Source organism: Atheta coriaria, unplaced genomic scaffold (assembly GCF_025399875.1).
Source record: "Atheta coriaria isolate IRGN ID8LTWV9N9 unplaced genomic scaffold, Caltech_Dcor_3.1 hic_scaffold_10_pilon, whole genome shotgun sequence".
Taxonomy (NCBI): domain Eukaryota; kingdom Metazoa; phylum Arthropoda; class Insecta; order Coleoptera; family Staphylinidae; genus Dalotia; species Dalotia coriaria.
In genome coordinates this window covers 2375609-2385998 of record NW_027045452.1, presented here as the reverse complement: position 1 = coordinate 2385998, position 10390 = coordinate 2375609, and positions in this window count along the sequence as shown.

Sequence of the window (10390 nt, the reverse complement as noted above, 5' to 3'; positions counted from 1 at the left end):
TCGTACTTCGTTCAGTTGCAATATTGCTGTTAGATGCCACTACGATGCACGATTTCGCGTTAAATATTGCTTGTTGAGGTGGTAGTGAGTGCACACCGTGTCCGTGTGCGACCGCATTAATTCACTGAGATAGGATTTGTTTACCTGTAGATATATCCACATCGTTGTAGTTTGTATTGCCATCATGGTGGCAAGATTTCTTTGTTAGATGCTGAATCTAACTTACAATTTTACAATCCGGTGAAACCACTTTGTATAAAAATTATCATCAATAAAACATTTTTTATCATCAACAGATCGCGGCAGATATCACTTAAATATTTGATGTAAAATCTGGCACTCTGTCACAGAAATCATAATAACGCAAATCAATTTTTAATTTTTCATTAATTTATCATTTAATTTTACGCGACAAATTTGGTTTCTTTTTTTTTTTTTGTTGGTTTCTAGTAGAGACCGACCGAAATTTCAGTTTTCAGTTTCGGTTTTCGGCCAATTTCGGCCAAAATTAGCCCAAGAATTATATTGTCCATCGCAGAAGATAGAACCGCGACAAGTTTTTCAATCAATTATTATCACAGGTAGTCAACATTTAATGTATTATTTCCGTTGGATGCAGATTTAGTAGTATATATTCGCCAGTACGTGACTAAGGAATACTTGCCGACGGGCGCAGATTGAGATAAGATTTTGATTTACCAAACAAAGCGCAATATTACATATTGCGCGTGGAACTGAATTACACAAATTACGCGGGCCATTTCCGTCGTACACGTTTCGGCATGCCGCGTACAGTTTATTCTAGTTTAGTTTAGATCCTGCCTGTATTTATTGCCTATGGATAGTTGCCTGTTTTAGAATTTTTTTAAAAAAGTTCAACGCGGCGTTTAGAGATAAAATTAAATTTCGATGGTATTTATTTGTTGCCGGAATTCGACCTGGCAACCCGCGAAAATTTGTTTAAAAGCTCAATTTTTCAACCCTTTTTGTGAAATGTTTGTGTTATTTCGGGTTTGCACGACATCTGGGCGACGCAGTAATTTTATCGTGGCGCCTCAGAGATGCGAAATTGAATCCTTCGTCGCGTGGTCTTTAATTGTTGCAGGAATTCGACCTAAAACCCTCGAAAATGTGCAGATAAGAGTAATTTTTTCAACCCTTTTTGTGAAATGTTTGTGTTTTTTCGAGTTTGCACGCGATCTAGGCGGCGGACTGGCGGACTAACTTTCATCGTGGCATCCAAAGATGCGTAATTAAATTCTCCGTCGCGTGGTTTTAAATTGTTGCAGAAATTTGACCTGCAACCGGCAAAAATTTGCATATATAAGAGTCATTTTTCCACCCTTTTTATGAAATGATTGTGTTTTTCGGGTTAGCACGCGATCTGGGCGGTGTAGTGCAATTTCAGTGTGACGTCTAGAGATGCGGAATTAAATTCCTCCGCCGGATGGTATTTAATTGTTGCAGGAATTCAAACTTGCAACCCGCGAAATGTGCATATAAGAGTAATTTTTCAACTTTTTGTGAAATGTTTGTGTTTTTTCGGGTTTGCACGCGATCTAGAGGCGTAGCAATTTCAGCGTGACGTCTAGGAGATGCGGAATTAAATTTTCCGTCGAGTGGTATTTAATTATTGCATGAATTCGACCTACAACCAGCGTAAATTTGCATATAAGAGTAATATTTCAACCCTTTTGGTGAAATGTTTGTGTTTTTCGGGTTTGCACGCGATCTGACAGCGTAGTAATTTCAGCGTGACGTCTAGAGATGTGGAATTAAATTTTCCGTCGAGTGGTGATGGGGCTGTTGCAGGAATTCGACCTGCAACCCGCGAAAAATTTGCTTATAAGAGTAATTTTTCAACCCTTTTTTGTTAAATGTTTGTGTTTTTTGGTTTGCACGCGATCTAGGCGGCGTAGTAATTTCAGCGTGGCATCTAGAGATGTGGAATTAAATTCTCCGTCGCGTGAGATTTAATCGTTGCAGGAATTCGACCCGCAACCCGCGAAAATTCTGTTTATAAGTGTAATTTTTCAACTATTTTTGTGAAATGTTTGTGTCTTTTAGGTTTGCACGCAATCTAGGCGGCGTAGTACTTCATCGTGACATTTAAAGATGCGTAATTAAATTCTCCGTCGGCGATATTTAATTGTTGCAGGAATTAAATCTGCAACCCACGGTAGATTTGCATATACGCGTAATATTTCATCCTTTTTGGGAAATGTTTGTGTTTTTGGGTTTGCACGCGATCTAGGCGGCGTAGTAACTTCCAGCATGGCGTCTAGAGATGCGGAATTCAAATTTTCCGTCGAGTGGTATTTAGTTGTTGCAGGAATTCGACCTGCAACCCGCGAAAAATTTGCTTATAAGAGTAATTTTTCAACCTTTTTGTAAAATGTTTGTGTTTTTCGGTTTGTAATGCGATCTAGACGGCGAAGTAACTTCAGCATGGCGTCTAGAGATGGAATTAAATTTTCCGTCTTGTGTTAGTATTGCTTTTAAAAGATGTCAAGAAATTATAATTATTTGTAAATGTATTATTTATTGCGTTTCTCCCCGCACATATCACTTTTTAGATATCCAGGAGGAAACAGTTAATAAATAATTTTGTATTTTTGATTTTCTTTTTTCATCACCTTGTATATAAATTTTCTTTAATGCCCAGTGAAAAATGAGCAATCTTATATTGCTTTAAGTGATTTTCTTTTAATTGAAGATTTTCTTTTGATACACCCTGTATATAATTTTCCACTGATGTCACGCGAAAACAGGGCCTAATTTGCTATTTTCCAGTAAGTTATCTTTTTGTAATTGCAGCAGTTAGCATAGCGCGGCTATGCAGGTCATAACATGTTTTACAATGACGTCATTGTTCTCTAGATATTGAACTTGCAAGTTCTGAAGTTGTATTGTATTTAATTTGTTAATAAAGAAATGTAAAAGGCAATGGTAATGCTATCATATGATTTGTGCACCTCCTTTCTATCATTTCCCAGGTATAGGTCAGGAACAGGAGTGCATTTCTTAGTTAGTTTTGTCGTCGATTCTGAAAGAGACGACACTTGGAAATATATCTACAAGTCCTTATAAGGAGTTCTCCCACTCGGGGATGATCCCCACTATAAAAATTCGTTAAGGTATCCTGTATGATTTGTGTAATTCATCTTCATTTCAGGTAGCAGGTAAGAACTTGTAAGAATATTTTGAAGTGTCCCTCCCTTGAGGCGACTTAAAATTAGAAATATTTTACAAGTTCTTTAAAAGGCTGTCCTTATAAGGAGTTCCTCTGGGATGATCCCCCACCATAAAAATTGTTGATATGCCTGATAATTCCGGGGATGAAGCGCAGAGACATCGTAGCTGCAGGATGGGCCGGGAGCAATGGACGCATCGAAGCAGTGGGTTGGCGTCTTTGCGTAACGACATCGCGCCAAAAAATTTAAAAATTCTGTCACCCCTACTTTCTTTTCTTCCTGTACTTCTCTATTCTCTTCTTTGTTTCTCCTATTCTCTCCTGCTGCCTCTCTACTTTACTTTTCCTTACCCTCCGCCATACTCACTTACTTATTCTTATTGTTGCTTCGTCGTACTCTGCTTTTCAAGATATTTCTAACAAATGAATCTTGAATTTTGGTGGTCTGCAACCCACATTTTCGTAAATTTCTTTATTATTTAATAAAACTACTTCGTACAACTGGATTCGATCCATGAACCTCCAGCATGCTAGCATATGCACATGCCACCTGAGCCACAACGTCATTTCTATCAAATGCTATTCGTTTCAGGTATAAATGTTGTTCTATACCTAACCTTTAAAACATCAACATTTATACATCACTTATACGCATTTCCAAACACACAGGTAATCAAATATACTTTTTAAATCAAATCCTGAAACGACAATAGAACACAGAGAGATAACTGCTTCCAAAATATACATAATTATATTTTATTCAAAACTCATTTAATCAAGACAGTACATACACAAATTTGCAGCCTACATGTGTTCAACGTTACTATAAAGTGACTAAAGCGTTACAATTTACTTGAATGTTTAATCTTCACAAACTGGTACGGATTAGATTTTACGGATCTCATTCCACACGGGAAACAATCGAAAATATTTCCACGCTTGAATTATTTAATAAATGTGTACTAAAAATATATAAATCCAGTAAGAATTCTTCGTGTCGATATCCGACGGCCGACGGCAAAAACGTGCGCACAATGTAAAACTGCACAATTCTGGCTTCCACGCGCGATAATCCATTAACTGCACGCCGCACTAGCCCGTTAATTCTAAATGTTATCTTTGCTGATCGATCTAATTCAACTATCGACTTAAAATCACAAGAAACGCGCAAACTAGTTACGAAGATCGACTTGTGATCCAAACACGTGTATACCGAACAACATCGCACGATCGACTAAACAAGGAAAGATATAGCAGGCTACGAACGGAGCAGTATATAAAATGATAAGAATTTCACACTCACAATTCGAATGCGGGCATGATTGCACGATCTCGTGCACCGGAGATCACGTTCAACTCCTTGACGTCTAAAACAAAACACAAATTAGATGCGCTGTGATTTGTGACTTCAATTCATTTTACCCGCAAATTTAACTAAAACTTTATAGCACCCAAATATAAAGATAACAAAAATATGATTTAATATGGTAATAATATATTACTTACTATGTAAATTTTCTCATCACAATAGTCTTCAACAAATGCTGTGACCATAATAAATATCCGCCTGAAGAAACTTACAAGAAGACAATAATTAGCGCATTTATGAAAATTCTAAACAATTCCGACCGTAACTCATTTGTCATTAACTGCAAGTTGATTGCCAAATTGAATATTGCACCTTAAAAACACGAGATGTAATACCACGGATATGCGCTAAGACTGCACAATTCAACACTGCCGAGCCAAGGACAGATGACAATATTGGAGTGCGCAAGCAAAGTAAAGTATGCAGCGCATGCGCATACGATGGATTCTACCGGTAAGTGCGTATATAGCGAAAACATAGAAAACAATCAACGGGAATTCTATATCTGTAAAAGTTGTAGTTGAGGGTTTGCTTTCGCCGCAAGAATCGCAGCCACAATTCTTCATCATAATCAATTTTTACACAATCATATTGATATTCATTATAAATCGTTTAAAACACACAACCTGCTGCGCTAAACATAAACAGGCGCAACAGACACATTAGCACATTAGGAAAACAAATACGTCTCATACACAATTAAACAAGAATTCAACTTCAAATACGTGAATAACACAAAGAAGGCAAAAAGGAAATGTAGAATACAGGATCACACGCACATACACAAATGTATCTATGCGCACACCAAGTTGCCTAAGCTTATAATAAACAATGACAACCCGACGGAGAAGTTAATCTGCGCATCATTTAACGCCACGCTTATGCGTTACCGAGAGACGACGAGACAGCGCGCAAAACCCGAAAAACACGAAAAATCACAATTTTAAGCAAGCCTCGCGAGTTGCAGCACGAATTCCTGCAACAATCATAAGCATACCACGAACCGAGAATTTAATTCCACTTCAAGACGTCGCGCCAAAGTTAATGAAACGCCAAGATCGTGCAAACCCCGAAAAACATTTCACGATAAAAGCAGAAGAAAATCGCGAATTTTATGGGACTTTCGCGGGTTGCAGGCGGAATTCCAGCACAAATATATGGTCACCCGACGGGAAAATTTAATTCCGCATCTCAGACGCCGCGCTAAAGTTACTGATCCGCCAAGATCGCGTGCAAAACCCGAAAATTACAAACATTTCACGATAAAGGCAGTGAAAATCGCAGTTTTATTCAAATTTTCGCGGCTGCAGGTCGTATTCCCTGCAACAAACAAATATAACCCGACGGAAAATTTAATTCGCATCTCCAGACGCCGCGCTGACGTTAGTGAGCCGCCCAGATCCCGCGCAAACACGAAAAATGCAAACGATCTAATGAGAAAGCGCCGATAAAAATCACATTTGCATGCAATTTTTCGCGGGCTGCAGGTACGAATTCCCGCAACAAACAAATACAACCCGACGGAGAATTTCTCTAATACCGCATCCCAAACGCCACGCTGAAGATAGTGAGCCGCCCAGATCGCGAGCAAACCTGGAAAACACAAATATTCTTACTGTGCTGGCTGAAAATTTACACTTATTTGCAAAATTTTCGCGGGTTGTGCAGGCCGAATTCCCAAATGTCAAATACCAATTCGATCGGAGACCCCATTGCGCATCTCAGATCGCCAGTTATTTCACGCCTAGGATCGCGTGCAAAACCCGGTAATATACAAATATTTCACGAAATGGAGGAAAAAATTACCCTTTATAAATTTCTACCGGGTTCATACGGTGCCCTGAACACGAGTCACTGCTACCGCTAAGCTTCCTATGGCGCCCTGAATCGACAATTTATACCGCTACTTTCATACGGTGCCCCGGAACACGAGTCACTTCACCGCTAGCTTCGTAAGATGCCCAGAATCGGGTGACTTCACCGCTACTTTCATACGGTGCGCTGAACACGAGAGTCACTTCCACCGCTAGCTTCGTAAGGTGCCCAGAATCGAGTCAAATACTCTACCGCCAAAATACAACCCAACGGAAAATTTAATTCTGCATCTTTCTACGCCACGGCGAAGCTACTGGAGTTTTAGATTTCGTGTGTAAAACCCGAAAAATATACAATATTTTCTAATGGAAAAGTGTGAAAAGTTACCCTTATGTACCCTGCGGGTTACAAGCCTGAATCTTGCAACAAAACTAATAAAACCCCACAGAGTTTAATTTGACAACTCTAGAGACGCCCCTTCAGAAATAAAAGCTTGTGACGACAACAGTGGCAAACTACCAAATAATTCTTATCCGAATTACTACCAACAAATGAAACGCAAACTCGCCCCATTAGCGCGACAAGCAATAATGCGATACAGTAAAAGTCGTGAGGCGATTAAATGTGCAATACAAATGTAACCTGATAACATTGTTTTATAATGACCTGAAATACGTAGACATTTGTAAGTAAATTCCGTCCTATATCAACTAATTTTAGTAAGAATCGTTATAAAGAGTTTACACTGTATGTTATTCCACAAGCATTCATCAAATTAATTATCAGCGGGTCCTTTAATATATACCCATTCTAATTATAAGTGAAATAAATAAATGCGTTCGTGGTTTATAAGAGACGGGAAGTATTTCTTGTCTCCTTGTGCGCATGCTATTTGTATTAGTTGAAAATATTGTCCGGGCGCAAGAAATGATTGCAAGATATGGACAAAGATATCGTATCCCATCAAAACGTAGCCGTTCTCCACCAGACAGGTAGGTGTTCTTTTGGCTGATTTGGGCAGTGGCGATTCTCGGAGGTATTTTCCACCGCAATATGCATCAGTGGATGTTTTGACTCCAAATTCTAAAATTAAATAAATATTAATCATGATAGAAGTGGACAAGCAAAAATAATATATAATATTGTAATAAAAATACATGTGATGCTAAATTAACTGGCGCGTATAAAATGAAATGGAATTGAATATAAAATGGTATATACCTGTGGACACAAAACAGAAAAGCATGTTCACAAATAAATAACAAGATAAGATATTGTTCCAACGCTATTGTTGCTGTATCGATAAAACTTTAGAACAGTCGAATGCAATCGAATATGAATTAAAATCAAGGACAATACTTCAGAAAACGAAAAGAAAGTCTGCATTTTACCGTTCTTTCTAGGTCTGGGGCAAGATTACTTGCGTACATATAGTCAGCAAAATTCCATACACTAACTAAATAATATCACAACAAACGTTGCAAGACGTTGCAGGTTCATTACCTACCTGTACCTCGCGAGCGTTGGCGTAAAACAAGTTTATAGCAAAAATTAACGATTGTATGGCTGACACCCGATTACCTACCAATAAAACACTCAAAACACGCCAGTAATAACTAAAATATAGATGACGGACAATCGAAAATGAACGTGGTTTACCGAATTACAACCAATACAAACAACGCCGGCACAAAACTACGCTGAGCACCCCACGCACGACATCAGCGCCGCATTGCTGCAACATTCGATAATACTGCGCGAACGCCGCAAAACAACACGCAGCACAAATGTTGTCGCATGCAAGATAGCCAACCTTAGGGATCGCGACTAGAAAACTTGTTTAGTGAACCCGCATGCAAAATCCAACTAAAAGTTTCAAATAATAAATGGCAAAATGAGCATTAAAATGCACCGCCGAATTATTGTGCATTAAAACGAATGAAACTCTTCAAAATACTTTCAGTGACGATAAATGCGTATAAAATCCAAAGGGATAGTGGAAGTGACTCGGTATATTGAATAATACCATACCGAATTAAGAAATAACCTTGGTGAGCAGCGCGACTGCCATCACTAAACGAGGAACAAACTTAAAATCGGCGAACGTCGTACAACGACGACACACAAATTAAGACTGACTGAAAAATAAATTGCAAAATAAAATAAACATGAAAGCAAACATCACACCATCGGCAATACATAATGACGATGAAAAAGTAAGTATTATTAACGAACTTTATTTTTTTTGATTTAACTTGTTGACTATTAAATGCATCTTGATGGTTGATTGTTGTACTTAACTGAATCTTTTAAAATAATATTTGCACTTTGAGGGTCGATTCCACTCTGAATAAAAATGCTTTCCACTGCTAGGCCAAATACTTTGTAATCTCTTATAAACTTGCAGTATTAAGTACGTGCCGTACCTTAGCCGGCCCTCTCTATCACCTCCGCTACACAAATAATACCAAACAGCAGGCCCAATTGCTAAACACGCTCGCTACTTCACGCTAAAGTAAACAATTTCTATCCGCTATCTTCATATTTCCTACTGCAGAGGAAGAATAAAGGGCACGGCGCAGGAGTGATGTTTGACATTTTGCAGTTTTGGCAGCTGGACTAATGCATAGTGGCGCGCTTCCCATTGGCGAATGTTTGGTTAAGAATACGGTAATGTACCTTAATACTGCCAGTTTTAAGTAAAAGTATTAATTTACAGTGAGCATTTTATTCAAGTGGAATTATTTTTCAAAGTGCAAAATATTTATTTTTAAGTTCAGTTCTTGTATTTTATGCAAACATTAATTATAAGTGCATTTCATGAATTGACAAGTTAAATCGAAAAAATAAAGTTCGTTTAATTACATGCCAATTATAAAGTTTCAATTTAAAAAAGTTGATTCAAAGTAAATTTAAGCTTAAACCTGAATATATAAGTGCATTGTATTAAAATATAAGTTATACAATCTTATAGTGCATAATATGCATTTCTTTAGTAAAGTATGAAAACTTAAGTAAGGGCTGTTCAAGTGGATTGTACTTTTTAAACTAAAGTGCATTTACTATATCCCTATTTTTAAATTATTAGCGCCATCTAGTGGTAGACATGTCGGAATGAATTGATTTTCTTAGAAAAACTGTAATTGCGTACAGTATTTGACCGAACCTGTAATACGTTTTTAGTATAACCAGATTGACATCCGCAAAAATTTAATTCAACAACAATTTTTATACAATGAAAAAATTAAATTTATAAGAAAAGGAAACTTCTTAATTGTCTTACTTTTGATATGCGTGTTCTAACCATTATAGTACAGCTCCTTGATTAAGTTTAAGTTTAAAACAAACAAAAACATATAAATCAGACAAAACATGCAAAAACATTCAAATAAAGCCTGTATTAATATTCAATCAATTATTTAGATAATCCATTAATCACTGTTTGAGTTTTTAAATAAAACCATGAAGATAAATTTGACTAATTATCGATGAGTATATTAGATCCGTATATTCCTTCATTATCAAGGGTTAACGTACTTATAACTTTCACTTTATAAATGTTATAACCCGTTCAACTTGCTCGTTCCTTCGTCCCCTCGGTTCTGAAAAGCTTTTAAGCCATAGACATATTTTCTTTTACAATGCCTACAAACGGCGAGAAATATACGTTTGCCAATTTATTGCTGAAATTAGATACTATAATACTGTTTGATTTCCTAGAACTTGAAATTATTTCACAACATTTGATTGTTTGTCTAACGTTTACGCCCCATACGCACTTGTAGAGGATGGCAATTATATTTAAAGAATGGAAACAGTCAGTATGTCTCCACAATATTGAATAATACTTCTAATATTAAATATTTATTTTAGAGAGCCGCAAACATTATTAAGGAACAACTTAATCTCATCACTGAAACACTACCTTGCCACAATCCTACAAATGTAATAAGACACATTCTAAAACTGATCAGGAAATCACACAACAACCTACAATGCTGAGTAGCTAAGTA